The following is a 20,446-nucleotide window of genomic DNA, read 5'->3' as shown; positions in this document are numbered from 1 at the left end:
GGATATTTCTTTCCTTATTTGTTCTATTGCCTCTTGTTAAATACCCTGAAAAAGTGTGAGTAAAGAGTTCTGATTTTTCAATGAGTTCAATGCAATAAATTGTTTTCGACATTCACTCTCATGTTTGAACTTTTCTTATTACTTTCATCTTCTTCCAATCGGTTGTGTTGCCCAACCGTCAACCATTGATAAGCCACAAATAGACTTACAATTGTGCTCTACACATTCTTATTTTTTGTTAAATCTTTGGGTAATGGTATAAATAGTGGCTTTTTGGTGTGGTTTTGATGGTAGGAAGGATAGATTAGGCTTAGGCTTGCACAAGCTTGAAAAGAGAACAATTTCAAAAGATATCAATGCTAAAAGGTTCAAAATAGAAGCTCGAGAGAATGGCACGGAGTAAGGGAGCGAAAACGGTGTCCAAAAGTGCTTCCGAGAGGTGGTGACGATGGAGTTCACATCATGAACTCCACCGTGACCACACTTACCAGCTTGTAGGTTCTAGGTGTCATGCTGATGGTGACCATCAACGTGAACCCTGGAACCTGAGAGTTGGTTTGGGGGGTCATGACGACCTTCACAACATCACCGTGGACACATGTGCTCTGTAAGCTATTGGGCAATGTCACGGTTGAGTTCACGGCGTGAACTTGACTATGACCATGAGCCCAGTAGCAAATCCAGAGCGGTTATTTTGGTGCGGACTTCGACTATAAATTGCTTGGAGAAGTTGTTTTGACTTATCTTTTGATCCCTTGACTTCTCTCTCTAGGTCATCTTCCATAGGAACTCTCCAAAACACTTCTACATTGTAATCCATCAACATTATTGAAGATCTAGAGGAAGAATTCAACTTTTAATTGCTTTTTAATCTTCAATTTCATATTTGATCTTCCTATTTTCATAATGAAAGCTAAGTGTTCATTTCAATTGCAATTTACTTTCCTTTCAAATGCTTCTATTGATTCTTCATCTTAGCTATTCAATTGTGACAATGTCTAGCTAATTCTTAGGTAATTAGGATTAGGTTTACTTGTTTAGGATGCTAGTATGTTTTGATTGCAATTAGGAAGTGATTTGATGTATTTGATTTGATTCTTGTTAGAAGTGGACTTTGTATAGACTATTGTATGGTGATGGTCATATCACGCAATAGGTCTTGGAGGTGTGTAGTTGCTAAGAGATTGGAACTACGCTATTGCCTAATCCACTTGAAATTCCCACTTTGCATCAAGAGGTAGAGCTCGGAAGAAGATGTGGACTCTAAGTGTTCGATGAAATGTCTCAAGTAGTAAGGTTGCTATGAGAGTAGGACTTTACTACTGGATAGGTCAAATAGACCATGAGAGTGGCTTGGCAATGGAAACACCTTCCAAGAATCATGATCAATGCATTATACTACTTCCTATACTTAGGGTTATTCTATTGCATCCAACCAATGAACACCTTGTCCTAGTCCTATCGATTTACTTACTTGCTTCTTTAGAATTCTTGTTGCTTTGATAATGGTCTTTATTTAAGTTTGAGACCGAGCTTTCTACGGCTCTTACGCACTTGTGCTAAGCCGCACATTGTTCAATTCCCATTAGCCATCCTTAGGGAACGACATCTCGGGGAAGCTTCACCTTTTCTAAATCTTCTTTCCATCCTACGTATTCTACGATTATCAGCCACCAAAGGTTATAAAACCAATACTATCATTTAATAAATATGACTAGCATGTACTTTCATCATTCAATTAAAAATTTTTACAAGAAATGTAGATAAATTATGTTTTGAGGCAAGAGGCTTAATGATAAAATTACATGTTAATCATCTTTATTAAACGGTAAAACGAAAAAAATTTAAATGAAGAACTAATTGTGGCAAACAAATAAAAGTTAAGGATGGAATAAGACAAAATTAAAACAAATATGATTGAATGTGGCAATGTCATAATAGTTGATAATTAAAAGTAAAATTTGCCCCAGATCTGAAGATTACGAGTTTTATTTGTGAAGAATTTTCTTAAAAGTATATACATGTTTTTCCAAAGTAAAATAAAAAATATTGTCTAAAATTATTTCAATCATTCCTAAACAATTTAAGAGTTGTAAGAATTTTATTTTAGAAATACATTGTATTATAGAAAATATTTTTTAAATTAATGTTAATATTAAATAAAAGTATAGAAAATTAATTAATTAATTAATTAATAATAATAAGGTAATTAGCTAGCAGATATGCAATAATAATAAATGAGAATAATCCTGATATGGAAAGATATCCGCATAGGGCCACCTTAGGAGGATCCTGAAAAACTTCCGACATCATATAAAAGATGGTGAAAGGGGGCCAATTCAAGGGAATGAAAGAGTGGATAACAACAATGGAGGCAGCTCTGCGAAGATCAGACGTTTCGTTTAGAAGTCAAGGCTCGTCAGGGGTGGTCTGGTCCAACATGTTCTACTCAGGGGAGCTTAACAAAATTGCAACCAGAGAATATACAGGAGAAATAACCGAGGTAGAACCTCCCGCCGTTCAGCGTAGCAAATCGACCACCGCGGATGTTTCGCCGCCGTCATTTGATCCTCCTTCTCCCAAGCTTTCCGGTTGCGGTCTCTGTCGCTTTTTCGGGAAGCCTGTAACTTCTAAGCGCAACGAAAAGAAGAAAACACAACAAGCATAACGTACAATTTGGATTGTATTTTGGGTAGCTCAATCTTTATTACCCAATTATATCTCTATACAAATGTATGGTTTTTATATTTTATTTTCTCTTGAATATGTGGTACAGATGGATTTTTTTTATTTTTTTTTTTTTTGTTTTTTATTTTTTTGTTTTTTTAGTTTTAGAACAAGTAAAAGGTCTTACTTCGTCGATCAATTGTTCATGTGACTGAAAATTTACTATGAATCATGTTTCTGTAATAATTTTCACGTGGTCATATAATTTGGTTAAATTGATGAGAAATATGTTTGAAATATCCTCATTTATTTTGGTGTTTTCCATCATTTGTTGTGCTCAATCATTTGAGTATTGGTTTTTAGATTTAATTTAAACTAGTATTTGTCCCCGTGCGATGCACGGGAAATATGTTGTAAATATGGGTGTTTATTTCAAGATGAGCAAGAAGAACTAAGTGGGAACAATATATTTGCCCCCCGTGCGATGCACGTCATAAAATTTAAGTAACTTTATTGTTGATAATATTTTTAAAAAGAGTTAATACATAATATAGTCCTCGAAGATTTGCATTTATGCGTGAATCTTAATAATGGGAAGAAGAAGGAACCATCTTAAATGGGATGAAGGATGAGAAATTACCATTAGGATCCTATTTCTAACAGTCAACTAACAGAAGTTTTAACAAAGGACTAAATTGTGTAAAATCATCAAAGTCGATGACTAAATTGAGCAAAAAAAGTCATTTAGGACTAAATTGAGTAAAACCGATATAGTCGATGACTATATTCGGTATTAATTCTTTTAAAAAAATGATAAAATCAAACATTAATGATGAAAATTTATTTTGAAATGTATTTTTCTTTAACAATACTAAATTGGTTTTTATATTGAACATTATCACTTACTATTAACATATATTATAAAGCATTGTGTCATTAGATACCACATCAGATAGTTATGAACAAATAGTACATTGTAATATAGTGGGTAATACTAAAAAAAAAAAGATATCGCATGAGATTTGAAAAAATTGACATTTATTCAATTAAATTCAAACTATATACAATAAATTAGAAAATCAAATTATATACAATAAATAAAAGATTTTTTATTTTCTCATGAGAAAATATAAATGATATTTCAAAATTTCAACATGAAATTTCAAAATTAGAAAAGTATGAATACTCATGCTCCTTTGCAACCATTTAATGAAATTGGATGTTGTTTAAGAAATTAAAGTTTATTATATATGAAAACATCAATGATTGTTATGTGATATTTAAATGATCTACAAAATAACATTTTTAACAACAAAGCTTATTTTATAAATATTTGGATATTACTTAAGATAAAAATAATTGAATATATACAAAAAATTAAAAATTTATTCAAAGTATGTTCAAATATTATAATTATTAGTATGACACTTATGTGATATACATACTAAAAATTTAAAATATTAAATTATACAATGTTATAAAAACTATTAATGTTATTAAATTTTATATATAAAAATGTGATATGAGCTTTATTCATTCATATATATGATTTTGTAATTTAATAATTGATGGAATATAATGAGATGGGCCTGTGTTCGTAGGCATGAGGGATGCAAGCCCAAGACGGAGGAGCCAGTAAACAGGCCCGTGGGTGTGTGTAACAACAGGGTAGGGGTGCATGCAAGGTGGCGGCAGTCCGCGGGCCATGTGGTCGCATGCATGCAAGGTGGCGGCGGCTCGCGTGCTACACGGCCGCATACATGGAGGGTGGCGGCGGCTCGCGTGCTACACGGTCGCATGCATGCGGGATGGAGGCGACTCGTGTGCGTGCGTGGTACGTGGGAGGCGGCGGCCAGCGCACGGGCGAGCGTGCGGGGGTATCATTCAGGAGAGAAATGTGGGTTGGGGAAGCGTTGGTTGCGTGGACGAGGGTGCACGTACGACGTTGAGTGTGTGCGAGGGGGACGTGGGATGCGCGGTAGAAGGCGGCACGCGTATGGCCCTAGAGAGCGGTGTCGTTGCCATCCACGTGGTCAGATCGGAGGGTCCCTCCTCCAGTATAAAAGGAGGGGGGTCGTAATCCAAAGGGATACGGTGTGAGGGGTAGAGGAGGTGGTAAGGATCACCGAGCGAGCAGCAAGCGGTCGCGGGATCGATCTTGGATAGCGTCAATCGCTGGTCGTCAAGTTGGGCTTATCGTTGGGCCTGATAGTGGGTCAGGGAATCTGGGCCTTGTGTTCCTAGCATAGTATAGTCACTTCTATCATCTGTATTCACTTGTTTGGTTTAAGGTGCACCCGTTTACAATAAAACCATCATTGGCACCGTCTGTGGGGTTCGCGACGAAGAGCCGTGTTCTCAGACCCGTTACCTTGCCATACTGTGTTATACGCCTGATTCTCGAAGACGATCATGGGATCACAAAGCCGATTCCTGAGGGCGCCAATCTCCGACGTGGGACAACAGATCCCGCCCCCACAACGGAGGACGAGGCATTCCTATTGGCGTCCGGTGGGCCCACTCGACTCTGCCCACGTAGAAAGCCGCCCGCTTTGATCGCGGGGCCAACAATGCAAGGCCCGCGGCCCCCGAGGCCCGCTTCCCTCATCACGGCCCGGGGCAACGCGAGAAGCCCGTTGCCGACGCCAGCGTGGGCAACAGGAGGATCGCACCCCAGGACCGAGGCTCGGAGTGGGGCCGGGTAGGCGATGCGGACAGGCGCGCCTGCGATGACGAGTCGGAGGGAGAAAGCGCCCACCAGGCCGCGGCGGACCCCAGGGTGGATACCCGGTCCGCCCTATAGCTGGGGGGTGGACGAAAGGTGTGGAGGCTAAGATAGCCGAGCTGCTCAAGTGGAAGGAAGGGGGCGGATTACCCGTCCCAAAGATCGAAGTCACCCCACCCTTCACCAAGAGAATCATGAGGGAGCCCATCCCCTCCACCCTCAAGCCGCCCAGCATCACACGTTTCGACGGCCAGGGATCCCCACAAGAGCACATAATGACTTATCAGGCCACCATGATGCTAATGGGGTCTTCGGAGGCCATGATGTGCAGAGCCTTCTTCTCCACTCTCGTCGACCAGGCACAACGCTGGTTCACGAGCCTCAAGAGAGGGACCGTGGACTCTTTCCATGACCTGGCAGTGAAATTCATTATGCCTTTTATGAGGGGGAGAAAGATCCGAAAGCATTTCACTCACCTCACTACGGTGAAGCAAGGAGTCAGAGAGTCTTTAACTGACTTTCTGGTCCGTTGGCGGGCGAAGGAAGCGAACGTAGAAGACATTGACGAAAAATATGGTGTGGTCATGTTTGTCGACGCTGTAAGGGCAGGGGATCTATACAAAAGCCTGCGACGCAAAACCCCTGATACCTACGCAGCACTGATGGTGAAGGCCGATAGGTATGCCGAAGCTGAGGAAGCCAATCAATTGAAAGGGTACGAGGAAGAAGCTCCCTCCAAGAGGCCTCGACCGACCGAGGAACTTGCTAGGTCGGGGAAGAAGGGGGCGAACCCCGCAGTAGAAAGGCTTATCGGGGGAAGAGGAAAGGAAGATGTCGGAGGCGTGGCGGCGACTCATAGGGCGCCCCGCCCACCCATGAGAAGTCTCCCTATGGCGCCCCTCACCCCTATCAACGCCCGACCCAGCGAGGTGTTAGCTTACGCCGAGGAGTGTCAAATGGTTAAGGCCCTCGAGCCACGCACCCAGGGCGCTCCCGCCGACAGCCGAGGGCGGTACTGTCGATTCCACCGCAGGCCTGGACACAGTACTAACGAGTGTCAGGCCTGGAGGAAGGAGATAGAAACCCTCATCCAGTCATGCCACTTAGGCAATTTTATCGACTGGAACAGGATGTATTACGGGAACGTGTGGAAGAGGGAGACAATCGAGGTCAGTGAGAATCCTAACCCCCGAAAGAAAGGCCAGGAGGGGGCACTAGCGACAGGGGTAAACGCCCTGTAATAAACGTAATATTCAGAGAATGGTCGACAGGAGAAAAGGAGGAGGATTACGTGGGGTCCGTCAAGAGTGCACTCGCGATGAAGAAACAATGATAGCAACCTCCCACGCGGGGGGACTTCGTCCAAGGAAGCCATGATTATCGCAATGGAGATCAACGGCACCGTGGTCAGGCGGGTGCTACTCGACACATGGAGTAGCGTAAACGTCATGTACTACGATGTCTTCGTCAATCTAGGTATCGCCCAAGACCAGCTTAGACCGATCAAAGTCCCGTTAGCCGGATTCACCGGGGATACAGTTGAGACAGAAGGTATGATTCGACTACCCGTGGAAGTTGGCGACCCACCACGCACGCTAAAGGCGGAAATGGACTTTGTGGTGGTCAGGATAACCTGCGCCCACAACATCATATTGGGCAGGCCGGGGTTGGTTGAGATAGGAGGGATCTTGTCCATGGAACATTTGTGCCGGAAGTTTCACACCCCCCGTGGGGTGGGGATAGTGCGCGGCGATCAGCAGTCTGCGCGAGAGTGTTACGAGAAGGCTTGTCGAAAAATCGATCGACTCCCTGTACACACAGTCAAAAAGGGGGGAGGAGCAGAATCAGAAAAGGGGCCCGGGCCAGCAGTAGAATTAGAAGAAATACAGCTAGACCCATCTCAACCCAGCAGAACAGTGAAGATAGGAAGGGGGCTCGAGAGTGGCTGCGAGAGGAGATCGTCCAAGTCCTCAAGCGATACGCGGGCGTATTCGCATGGGGACTGGAGGATATGCCAGGCGTAGATCGGCCAGTGATCACGCACAGCCTGGCAGTGGACCCCAGGCATCGGCCCGTCAAGCAGAAGCGCCGCTACCTATCCGCTGAACGGAGAGCGTTCGTGAAAAAGGAAGTGGACACGCTGTTAGCTTTAGGGCACATCCGAGAAGCCATGTATCCGGAGTGGTTATCCAACGTAGTGCTGGCACCGAAACCACCAACTTGGCGGATGTGCATCGATTACACGGACATGAACAAGGCCTGCCCCCAGGATCCCTTCCAGCTACCTCGTACAGACCAATTAGTGGACAAAACGGCCGGTTGCGAACTGCTGAGCTTCATGGATGCATTCAAGGGGTATCACCAGATCTTCATGGCGGAAGAAGACGATGAAAAAACCGCATTTGTCACCCCGGACGGGGTCTATTGTTACAAGGTAATGGCCTTTGGTCTAAAAAACTCGGGAGCCACGTTCACACGAATGGTGGCAGAGGTCTTCAAGGGCCTGTTAGGAGACATCATGGAAGCCTACGTCGACGACATGCTTGTTAAGAGCAAGAAGGCCGAGTCCCATCCACAGTACCTGGTGCGATGTTTGGAGGTCATGGAGCAACATCATCTCCGCCTCAACCCCAAAAAATGTGCGTTTGCCGTGAAAGGGGGAAAGTTCCTGGGTTTTATGGTGACGCACAGGGGAATAGAAGTCAATCTGGAAAAGGCAAAAAGCATCCTCGACATGCGACCACCCAGGTCCATAAAAGACATTCAACGCCTGAACGGAAAATTGGCGGCTTTGAGTCGCTTCATGTCCAACTAGCGGAGAGGTCGCTGCCTTTCTTCCAAGTCATGAAAAGGAGGGACGGATTCGCGCAGAATGACGACTGTCAGGAGGCATTCAATCATTTTAAGTCTTACCTAGCCTCCGCACCTGTCCTGTCGAAGCCGGAACGTGGGGATGTCCTGTACGTCTACCTCGGGGTAGCCCCGACAGCCGTCAGCTCGGTACTCCTGCGGGAAGACAACGGAGTCCAAAAACCCGTCTATTACGTAAGCTGGGCCTTGCATGATGCGGAATTGCGGTACACCCCCCTAGAGAAAACCATATATGCACTGATACGCATGACCCGGAAACTAGTGTTCTACTTCCAAGCCCATCCCGTAGTAGTACTGACGGACCAGCCGCTGGGGTCGGTGATGAGAAACCCGATCTCCTCAGGAAGAATGATGAAATGGGCTATTGAGCTGACCCAGTACAACATCAAGTACAGGCCTCGAGTGGCCATAAAGGGGCAAGCGCTGGCCGACTTTATAGTGGAGTGCACGGCCCAGGAAGACAGAGTAGAGGGCCAAACCACCCCCGAACCCGAATGGGAAATGTATACGGATGGGGCTTCTAGCCGGAAGGGTTGCGGGGGCGGCATGGTCCTAATATCCCCTGAGGGGTTCAAAGCATACCGAGAATTCCGTTTCAACTTCCAGCTATCTAACAACGAAGCAGGGTACGAGGCTTTAATCGGAGGGCTATGGTTAGCCCAGACCCTCCCGGTTCAACGCCTTAAGATCAGATTGGACTCCCGCCTGGTGGTGGGGCAGGTGAACGGTGTATTCGAGACCAAAGAGAACAGGATGCGGCAATATAAAGAAGTAGTGAAGCAATTACTCGCAGGGTTGGAACGATGGGAGTTGCAGCAAATCCCGAGGGCGGAAAATGGGGAAGCCGACCTACTGTCGCGCCTAACACAAGGGGTTGAGGAGTACCTCGAAAACATATCGCGGATTGCCCAAATCACGGACATAGATAGTCCAAGTATAGAGAGAGACGAGATCCTCACCGTTTCACCCACCCAGGATGACTGGATGCGCGAAATGATCTCGTATAAAACCGAAGGTGTCACTCCTGGGAACCCCACGCGGGCGCGAAAGGTGACATTAATGGCCCCCACATACCAGATCCACGGGGGAAAACTTTCCAAGCAATCTTTCGGAGGACCACTGCTGCGATGCCTCACGAAGGCAGAATCCGAACGAGTAATGTCAGAACTCCATGAGGGCATGTGCGCAATGCACCAGGGCGCTAACACGCTTACACGAAAAGTGATTTTGCAAGGATATTACTGGCCGCGAGTCAGGACAGATTGTTTGGAGTACGTAAAACGGTATGGGACCTGCCAACATTTCGCGATCTTGCCTGGCCGTCCTGCGTCATATTATACCCTGGTCACTTTGGCCATCCCGTTCGCAAGGTGGGGCATCGACATACTGGGCCCATTCCAAAAAGGCGTCGGCGACCTAAAATTCGTAATCGTTGCAGTGGACTATTTCACCAAGTGGGTGGAGGCAGAAGCCTTGGCATCGATCACCGAACACCAATGCCGCAAGTTCGTCTAGAAAAACATATTCACGAGGTTTGGATTACCATTGCAGATTGTATCGGATAACGGAAAAGAATTCGATAGTGCGAGTTTCGGACAATTCTGCGCATATTTCGGGGTCGAACATACCAAGGTGGCTGTGGCTTACTCACAGGCGAATGGGCAGGTAGAAAACACGAACAGGACCATTCTGGACGGTCTGAAAAAAAAAGTTCGAAGCAACGGGGGTGGCCTGGCACGAAGAGCTCCCGTCAATATTGTGGGCTTATCGGACGACACCGCGAAGGGCAACCGGGGAAACACCATTCGCCCTCACGTACGGGTGCGAGGCACGGTTACCCATAGAAGGACATATACAGTCCAGCAGAATGTTACAGTATGAGCACGACCAGAACGACAACGATATGAGGGTGGAATTAAACTTACTAGAAGAAAGGAGGGAATATGTGCGCAAGCACATGGCAGAATACCAACGGGCCGTCAAGCGAGACCACGATATCCGCGCGCGCCTAAGACATTTCCAAACAGGGAACCTGGTGCTCCGACGTAGAGAAGCCAGCAAACCTTTGCAAGGACGTAAGCTGGCCAAGAATTGGGAGGGACCCTACAAGATAGCTGCCCTCGTGCGGGATGGCACATACAAACTGGAAACCATTCAAGGTTATCTAATAGACCGGCTATGGAACCCGCACCACCTGAAGCATTTTTTCCAATGACCCGAGCCACGAGGAGCAACACGAATAATCCTCTAAGGTACCCCTTAGAATTCCCGCGTTACATACATCGTCTTTAAAGATTATTTGCATTGTAATTTTAATATCGCACACGCGCGTCTACACCTGGTTCTACGGAACAAAGTACGTAACCAGCGTGCCACCCCAAAAAAAAAAGGGGTATAGTGTGTGGTGCCAGCATGAGGCAGCAGGCGGCCCACAGTCTAGTATACCATCCATGATGAGCATACACATATCCAGACGTTATGCCATGGAACCGTGTTCACCATTCATGGTGAACACGGTTCCAACGGTGTTAGTACACCGTTATCTTTTTTTTTCTTAATTAATTGTGTGACTTTTCTTCTTTATTTTCACATTTTGCGGTTTCACTTTAATTTGAGGTGAACAAAGATTTCGAACATTCATAAATTATGAATTCATGCCTGCACATTCACTTTGGAACCATGCCTACACATTCCCATCCGAAATCACGGACATTCATAAATTATGAATCCATGCCTGCACATTCACTTTGGAACCATGCCTACACATTCACTTTGGAACCATGAGATTATGAATTTTCTGTTATAAGATTATGAATTTTCTGTTATGAGATTATGAATTTTCAGTTATGAGATTATGAATTTTCTGTTATGCGATTATGAATTTTCTGTTATGAGATTATGAATTTTCATTACATTCATAATTTCGGACATTCATAAATTATGAATTTATGCCTGCACATTCACTTTGGAACCATGCCTACATATTCCCGTCCGAAATCACGGACATTCATAAATTATGAATCCATGCCTGCACATTCACTTTGGAACCATGCCTACACATTCACTTTGGAACCATGAGATTGTGAATTTTCTATTATAAGATTATGAATTTTCTGTTATGAGATTATGAATTTTCAGTTGTGAGATTATGAATTTTCTGTTATGCGATTATGAATTTTCTGTTATGAGATTATGAATTTTCATAAAATTCATAATCTGATGAGCTTTCGTAGGCTCCCAAATTAAAACCTTACAAACGTAGTAGCGGGAGTAAGGATCGATCCCACGAGGAGTAACTAGTTTAACTTTTGTGCTCAAATTAAAGGTAGGGGGTTTGGAATATATCGAGAATAAAGATAAAATAAAAGAGAATTTAAATAAATAGGAAATTTAATTGAACGAATAAAGCAATGAAAATAATATATCGAAAACACTTATAATAAGAAACCTTGGTTAGTAAAGATCCACCACCGGAATTCAACACTGATCATTGATTAATAAAGTAATTAATATGCAATTGAATATTTGTCGTGAAATTATTTCGTTCCTGTTTTCCCTTAGTTGTAGGTAAATAAAGCACAAGCGGTTTAATTACCCCTAACTACTAAATAATCTAAGACAAGCGCTATAGATTTAATTTAATAACAGCAATAGGAACTAGGAAAACCGACAAACTAAATAACACAAGCACAAGCGGTTGCATTTCATTTAGGAAAATATTCTACCCGAGACCAATTATCACTAAGCCGTCAATAATTAACCTCAGTTGCTACTGAATATTAGAATAATTTGTAGCACAATATTATCTAATATAGCAAATAATTATATCAAATAAATAACTACTAGGCCTCCCTAGCAATTAAATGATACAACTATTCAAATAATTTTAGCAGAATATTTAATACTCAAATGCATAGAAACATATATAATAAAAATAAATAAATAATCTTACAGCATAATCAATTCCGGGGCATCAATTCACTAAGCCAAGCTAGAAGAAATTAGCCACGAATGGACATTGGTAACAACTTTAAAGAATAATTGAGAGGGGAAGAATGAACATTTTACAATAGGAAACTCCTACTATTTATAGCATTCTAAAAATAGGCTCAATGAACCTCAACCATCCAATTCTTATTTTTTATCGCTGCATGAAAATGTCTTTTGCATGACTCTCGGCGATGGAATCGCATTTCCTCTACTTTCCTGCATGATCCACACGAATTGAAGACAAAAAAGGACAACATAATTATAATCCTTATATTTGTTTTGTTTTTTTACTAAGAAGTGGGCCACTTAATTTATTTAAATAATATATAATATATAGATATATATATATATAAAATGCATATATATAGTAGTAGTACGTAATAGGTATTATAAATTATATAAATTATATATTATATATTATATATTATATATTATATATAAAAAGAACTAATTATAAGATAATATTAAATAACTAATGCAAAATTATTAAAAATATGTAGCTAAAATATGAGTGTAAAATGTGCCTATCAAACTCCCCCACACTAAAACGTTTGCTTGTCCCAAAGCAAAAATATTATTTACGAAGTAAATTGAAATAAAATTCCCAAAACTCATAACATATCATGAACAACAATCTGAAGCACCCTGCAATCAATAAGGTAGCACCCCTATCTGAAAATTGAGAGAACTAAATAAGTAAGCCCTCACAAGAATATCACTCATCACTCAAGTGTTTGATAGGTATAAATTTCACTCAAGTTCATTCCTATAAAATTGTTCTACCATAGGCTTGCATATCTTCTCAATCACCACTACAAGAGTCATGCATGACACAAATCATAAGGACTTTTCATAGGTTGTAATGGGGCTAAGGTTAAGGTAGGGAATATTTTCGGAAAGTAGTTTAAATAAAACCTTCAAACTAGAGGAGCAAAATAAATACAATTAATCCAACACCATCAATTTTTTTTTCATTCAAAGCATTTCTCATTGACACTTCAACTATCATCCTCAAAAATAAAGATTTCCGCAATGTTACCAGAAATTCTCCTTGCTTCATTTATTTAGCGGTAACTTCAAACTCAAAACTAATTGTGGATTCTTTCTCATTTTCAGCAACATTTTTCCTTTTCAAACATATATTCTCCATTTTTCTATTTCATTTTTTTTTTTCAATTTTTCATGTTTTTTTTTTTTTTTTAAATCGTGAACTGCTTCCTCTTTCCTTTTTCATAGAAGACCAATGACATATTGGTAACGAAGATACAACTCACCTCACTCTCAATCATATTAATAAGAATAAGTGATCTCCCCCACACTTATCCTTCCCAACCTCACGTAGATTACAAAAATAATCCAAAATTTGCTCCACTAGTTATTCAGCTGGGTGAAGGCATTATTTTAGATATAAAAGACTTGTAATGTGGTTCAAAATAAAGAAAGGAATGGCCATAAAGCTCAAAGTGGTTAACAAAGGAATGATAAATCATAAGACAAACCGGTTATTTGGCTAGTGAGGCTCAAAGTCAAATAATGGCCTTAATCACATTTGAATCATGCATGGTCTAATTAGCTTTAAAAGAGAATCAAGACAAGTTCTAGAGAAACAAAATTATGAAAGAAATCACACAATAGAAAGAAAATAAGACCGAAGTGTCAGTCAATAGCTCAAAACACTCACAGGTTTATTGCTTACTTAATATAGCCACTACATATCAAACAAGAGATGCTAACAAACTAATCACAATTTGCCAAACTATTTATTCAATCACATTATAAATTTCAGGAAAGGAATTTTTTTTTTTCAAAATAATACTTATTTTGCATAAAATACTAGTAAAATATTTTTTGAAAATTTTTGAAAATTTTGACATAAGCAAACAAATAATAAAACTAAATTCCCTCCCCCCACACTTATTATCAACAGTGTCCTCAATGTTGAATAAAAAAGCACAGAAAAAGGGTTATTGAATGAGAATATGGAATAAAAGAAAAAAAAAATGGAACAAACACACCTTAGGTTGCCTCCCAAGCAGCGCCTTTGTTTATCGTCGTTGGCTCGACTTATGATATTTCTTTAAATTTCCATCGTCTTTTTGAGTACCTTCGATGATTATGAATATTCAAAGAAACAGTCCCTTCATGCAGATTAGTACTCAAAGATGATTTATTATTTGGTTCTTCTTTATTTTCAATAGAAGCAATTGCATTAAATTTAACAAGTTTCAAGGAATCAACAAAAATTGCAAAATTATCATCACTAGGAGATTTCATGGTATCATAAATATTAAAGTTCACAAATTTACCATGAGACTCCATTGTAAGCATGCCACTATGAATATCAATTTTCGTTTTTGCGGTTTTTAAAAATGGTCTTCCTAACAAAATATGAGAAATTTGATTATTATTTTCCATATCAAGGACATAAAAATCAGCAGGAAAAACAAAGTTATTAACTTTAACAAGTAAATCCTCAACCACACCCCTAGGATATGTAGTAGATCCATCAGCCAATTGAATTACTATACTAGATTTATCACTACAAAAAAACGCATAAATAGTGACGGATTTAGCGATGGTCGAATTCCGTTGCTAAGATAGCGACGGAATAGCGACAACGTAGTAACCGATTTTATTTTTTTTGTTAAATAGACATTTAACGACGGACTAGCAACGGACTTAGCGACGGAAATATTCCGTCATGAAATCCGTAGGTAATTTTAGTGGTAAATTTCCGCGCAAAAAATAGAGACAAAATTGCAACGGATTAACGACGAATATTTCGCGGGCAAATTCCATAATTTAATTGCGACATATTAGCGACGGATATATTCATCCGTCGCTACATTTTGAAGGCAGATGCGTGTTTGTTCACATGTTAGCGACGGATCTAATTATCCGTCGCTATCTAGCGACGGATTTTCAAATCCGTCGCAAAATCTATATATATCGGAAATTTTTTAACAATCTAGCAACGGCCTTTTTGAATCCGTAGCTATATTGACGAAGCCTGTTAGGTTAAATACTATAGCGATGGATTTTAAAATCCGTCGCTAGTTTACAAGCGGGAATTCGAAATTGGGAGGCAATATATTTTTAACTCTAGCGACGGACTCTGAAATCCGTCGCTAGAGTTGATAAATTAAAGTTAAGACCGCGATTTTCTACTGCTATCTCACCGCGATTTTCTATTGCTACCTAACAAAAACCCTACCCATTACTGCGATTTTCCTCTGGCCGCCCACCACTCACCGCCCACCGCTCACCGTCGACGGTGCTATCTCCTCCGCCGACCGCCGCTGCCTCTCCACCGGCCGACGTTAGTTGCCTCTCCACCGACCGAGGCTGCCTCCTCCGTATATCTGGTATGTATCCGAGAAATTGATTCTTTTCTATTAACATCTTTGTATTGCCATCTTTTCTATTTGATGATATTAATTTAGTTATATCTTTGAGATACTCTATAACAATATAGCTTATTAATTTCTACTGCACTGCATATTAGCTTCTCACCCTTTAGCATTTCTAGATTCGGAGTTGTTGTTTGCCTCTGATTTTTAAGCCCCAAAGTGACACTCTAACTTGCCAAGTCTCTTTCTAGCCAAATTAAAAAACTGTGGTGAACAAAGTGAGGAAGTTTTGGGGTTGTTACTTTAAACATTGTTGATGAGGATATCGTGTATCATTACATTTCACTATTTGTCTTCATAAATTAGTTGCTTTTTACTCATTTTGGTACATGGATTACTCCAGAAGCATATACAACTTGTATCGTGTTTCTGATACTATTTAACAAGGAAGCATATACACCTTGAGTTTCTTTGTCTCTCTTTAATTTTTTTTTAAAAAAATTTTTGTAACAAGATAAGGATTAATGGACAGGGAACTCCTATTAATTAAGGAATAAAAAGGTTTTGCTAAACTCTTTCTTTTAATTTCCTTTTCTCATTCATTCTTCTGGTTTGATTGTCTGATTGAGCACATATTTTGAACTTAGTTGATTGTTTTCTTTGTCACAACCTCCCATTAAATTTGATTGGAAGTTATATATTATTTCTCATCAATAAAGTAATTAAAATTTAGTTTTGAAGGAATTATTCCCTAGAATCTTGACACAAGCAATAACAACCTAATCAAATGAATAAACTGAATTGATTAATAATAAGCAGGAAAGTGAAAGTTTTAGAAAAGTTTAAGTATTACTTTTGTTCCATTGTCGATTCTACTGTACCTCAAAAGAAATGGATCAAAAGTGAATATATTTGTAAAGTTTAGAATAGAGCTTGTAATTTAATTTTCACTTGAGGATAAGGCCAACAACTAGGGGCTAACAAACTGGCCAAGGGTATTAAAATTGTCTTATATATTTAGTTATATTTCATTTGTTAGTATACTTACAAAAGTCAACTGAGGGAGGTTTTCAATCTTCAACTTGAAACAGACTAATGCATATTTGTTCTTATGCATCTAATAAGAAAAGCATTACTCTTAAGTGATAACTGACTATACATCATATCAATGCAAGTTCAAGGAAGGCATTACTCATATTGTTTTGACAACTGACTGTAAAAATTTTACATTTTCATTTTGATGAAAATAAATATGCAAAACACCAACTAATAATATCATTAGTTTTTGTCTTTAGTTTGGATTAGTAGTTTAACATTTTTTCTCTCTTTGTACTTATCGTGTATGGAATGAGAGATGTATCTTGATAATTGTTAATATAGATTATATTGGGAGGGTCTATAATATAATTGTCATTCTTGGTTCTATTATTGGCAGATTACATATATACACAATATTCTTACACTCAAGATTCTACAAGATTCCATAATCAAAACTATTGGCTCGGAATCGTATTATTACACTCAAGATTCTTCAAGTTCTTCATCGGTTGATAAGGTTTGAACAATTACAAATTTTTCATTTGTTGTTTATTTGCTGGCTAAACCGTCTGTGGGTACCGGCACTTGTGTTTTCTCCGGCTAAATCGCCTGTGGGTACCAGAGGATTATAAAAATATGCATGATTGTTTATTTGTTGTTTATTGGCTGGCTAAACCGCCTGTGGGTACCGGCACTTGTGTTTTCTCCGGCTAAACCGCCTGTGGGTACCGGAGGTTCATGAATGCATGATTGTTTATTATAAGCTTTATTTGAATGTCTCAGTGATTGTTTTTTTTTTTAAATGAAATGTAGCATTGAAAAATATTTTGAAATAGGTGATAAATACAATGAGTTTAAATCTTCATTGGATGTATACACGAATTAGAAATGGTCTTCTCATTGAAGAGTTTTTGGCTAGTCTTGAAACTTTATATTGTTAAATTGATAAAATTCTTATATACCTTTATATATTTGTCTTATTTTGTATATGTTTTTAATTGTAGGAAGAAATACCAGCACGGTGTGATGCTGCAATGCAAGAGGCGGAAGGGTCAACTGAGCCACCAGTTATAGACATGTCACAGATGTATGTGGATGTTGTTGGTGGGGTAAAAAAAATAGCGTATTTATGGCTTAGGGACTAAGTCATTTGCATTTATCAGCGGGAATAGCTGTAGTTCATCTGCTACTTCACAGCTTCAACAAGAGGCAATAAAGGATATGGTGAACCAACAGTTAGATACCATGCGAGTTGAGATGGAAGCTAAACTACAAGCTGAAAGAACTCAAATGCAGGTTCAAATGCAAGCTCAAATTGCAAGTTTGATGGATGAGTTGCGTCGCAATGGCATGTTATCCAATCTAAGTACTCAAGCTCAACATTCGGCTAATTCAAATGGTGAAACCTTAGGAGATGATTAGATTATATTTATTAATATATTTGGTACTGGTTCTAATGATGTAACATAATACTACTATACTTTTGTTGTTGTTATTCACTTTGAATGCTTTAATATAGTATATTTTATAATTATATTATTCAAGTACTATATTATAGGTTTAATGCATGTTTTTTATATTAATTACCGGGTACAATTGTTTTATTAATTTTCAAAATTTAGGGACGGACAAATATGATATTAAGGTAACGAAATAGCAACCAAAAATTCCGTAGTTAAATTTAGCGACGGATATTTCTGTCACTAAGTTGTAATTAAATCACGTCCAATTCAAATAATAATAAAATATTATCGACGGATAATTTCCGTCGTTATATTAACGACGGACGGTAGCGACGGTCATGTCCGTCGCTATATTTAGCGACGGACAAATCCGTAGCTAAGTCGTTGCAAATCTCGTCGCCGGAGCATAGTAGTAGCACTTTAACGACGGAATTGTTGTTGCTTTAGCGACGGAAATTCCGTCGCTAATTATGGCGATGGACTATTCCGTCGTTATTCGCTCGCAATAGTCGTCTTCGGATCCGTCGTCGAAACGAATTTAGCGACGGATATATTTCGGCTAGCGACGGAACTGTCCGTCGCTAAGTCTAGCGACGGAAAAAAAAAATGTCTCGCTAACTTTTAGCGAGGAGGGTTTTTGTGACGGATGGATTCCGTCGCTAATCCGTAGCTAAATACATTAGCGACGGATTTTCACTATTTAGCGACGGAATACGTCCGTCGCTATTCTTGTGTTTTTTTGTAGTGTATTCAGGGGTCCAAGATTTAAAGAAGCATACACAGGATATGGCATAACATTAATAGAAGCTCCTAAATCTAACATAGCATTTTCAAATTTCACCCCACTTATCATGCATGGAATAGTAAACATACCTGGGTCTTTGCACTTTTCAGGAAGATTGCTTTGACTAGCCATAGGGACATTCTCTTGCACTTTCACTTCCTCAATTCTTTCATTATTTCGTTTCTTTTTCATAGTGCGTACCTCTTTTAGAAAATTTGCATAGCGAGATACTTTTTCCATAGAATCTAAAAGTGGTTTATTAGCATCACATTCACGAAAGGTCTCATACAGATCATTATTTGAGTTTCCTCTTATTGGTTCTAAAAGAGCTTGAGGAAATGGGGGTACTGGTTCATAATCAGAAAAAGATGAAAGCTTACCTTGAGACTTCTCTTTATTGTTGGCAATGATTCCTGCACTTATTTCCTTATTCAAATCAACATTCTTTTCCAGCGACATACTTTCAACATTAATTGCACTTACATTCTCTTTAGGATTAACAACTGTTTGAGAGGGTAGTTTGCCAGAACTCTGTGCTTCCAACCGACTAACCGTAGTTGCTAGTTGGCCCACTTGCCTTTCTAAGTTTTGAATACTAGCCTTTGTTTCTTGAATACTAGCCCTTGTCTCTTGTTGGAATAGTTGTGTTTCTTGTTGAAACTGCAAAGTGTTAGTAGCAAGAGATTTAACAATATCTTCTAGATTCATACCTAAGCTAGAGCTTTGGGCTGGTTGGTGGCTGGAAGGGAATTGTTGTCTATACGTTTGAAAGTTGGAACGATTCGGAACAAACTGGTTCCCTTGTGAGTTCCCATAGTTAAGGTTCGGGTGATCCCTCCATCCAGGATTATATTTATTAGAAAATGGATCATACTTACCTTGAGGTTGTCCAGGAAAACCTCCAGCCATGTTGACTTGTTCAATAGGTTCTTCTTGAAGAGTTGGGCAGGCATCAGTTTGGTGCCCAACTACCGAGCAAATTCCACATGCTTTTACAGTTTGCATATTGCCTACTGCTAATTGACGAACAAGAGTAGTTAAACCAGTAATTTGTTGTTCAAGAGCAGAAATATTTACTTTATTCACTTGCTTAGACGGTTGGACAAGTCTATTGCCAAACTGTTGAGAATTTGCAGCCATGTTTGCAATTAGAGTTCTTGCAGCGTTCGGTGTCTTGTCAACTAAAGCACCACCGCTTGCGGCATCAATCATGCTTCTATCCATTGGAAAAAGTCCTTCATAAAAGTATTGAATGAGTAATTGATCACTAATTTGATGGTGTGGGCAGCTTGCACATAGTTTCTTGAAACGCTCCCAATATTCATACAGGGACTCTCCATTGTTTTGCCTTATACCACAGATTTCTTTCCTAATGTTGGCCGCCCTTGAAGCTGGGAAATATTTTTCAAGGAATGATGTCTTTAAGTTATTCCATGTGGTGATGCTCCCAGAAGGTAGATAGTATAGCCAATCCTTCGCTGAATCTTTCAACGAAAAGGGAAAGGCTCTCAACTTGATTTGTTCTTCAGTAACCCCTGTGGGTTTCATACTCGAACAC

The 20,446-nt window shown here is 40.0% G+C and overlaps 1 long non-coding RNA gene across 1 annotated transcript; it reads right to left on the bottom strand.

Annotated features, from left to right (window-relative positions):
• Positions 1-861: 861 nt before the first annotated feature.
• On the bottom strand, positions 862-18,023 carry LOC109154858. The gene is made up of 3 exons (XR_002049807.1): positions 17,846-18,023; positions 13,257-13,263; positions 862-872 (listed from the first exon to the last, which is right to left on the bottom strand). It is a non-coding gene; the product is annotated as an uncharacterized LOC109154858 (long non-coding RNA).
• Between the last annotated feature and the right edge of the window lie 2,423 nt (positions 18,024-20,446).

The sequence above is a fragment of the Ipomoea nil genome, unplaced genomic scaffold (assembly GCF_001879475.1).
Source record: "Ipomoea nil cultivar Tokyo-kokei standard unplaced genomic scaffold, Asagao_1.1 scaffold0276, whole genome shotgun sequence".
In the NCBI taxonomy this organism is placed as follows: Eukaryota; Viridiplantae; Streptophyta; class Magnoliopsida; order Solanales; family Convolvulaceae; genus Ipomoea; species Ipomoea nil.
The sequence above is the reverse complement of the archived record's forward strand: the minus strand, read 5'-3'. Positions and strand labels throughout refer to the sequence as shown.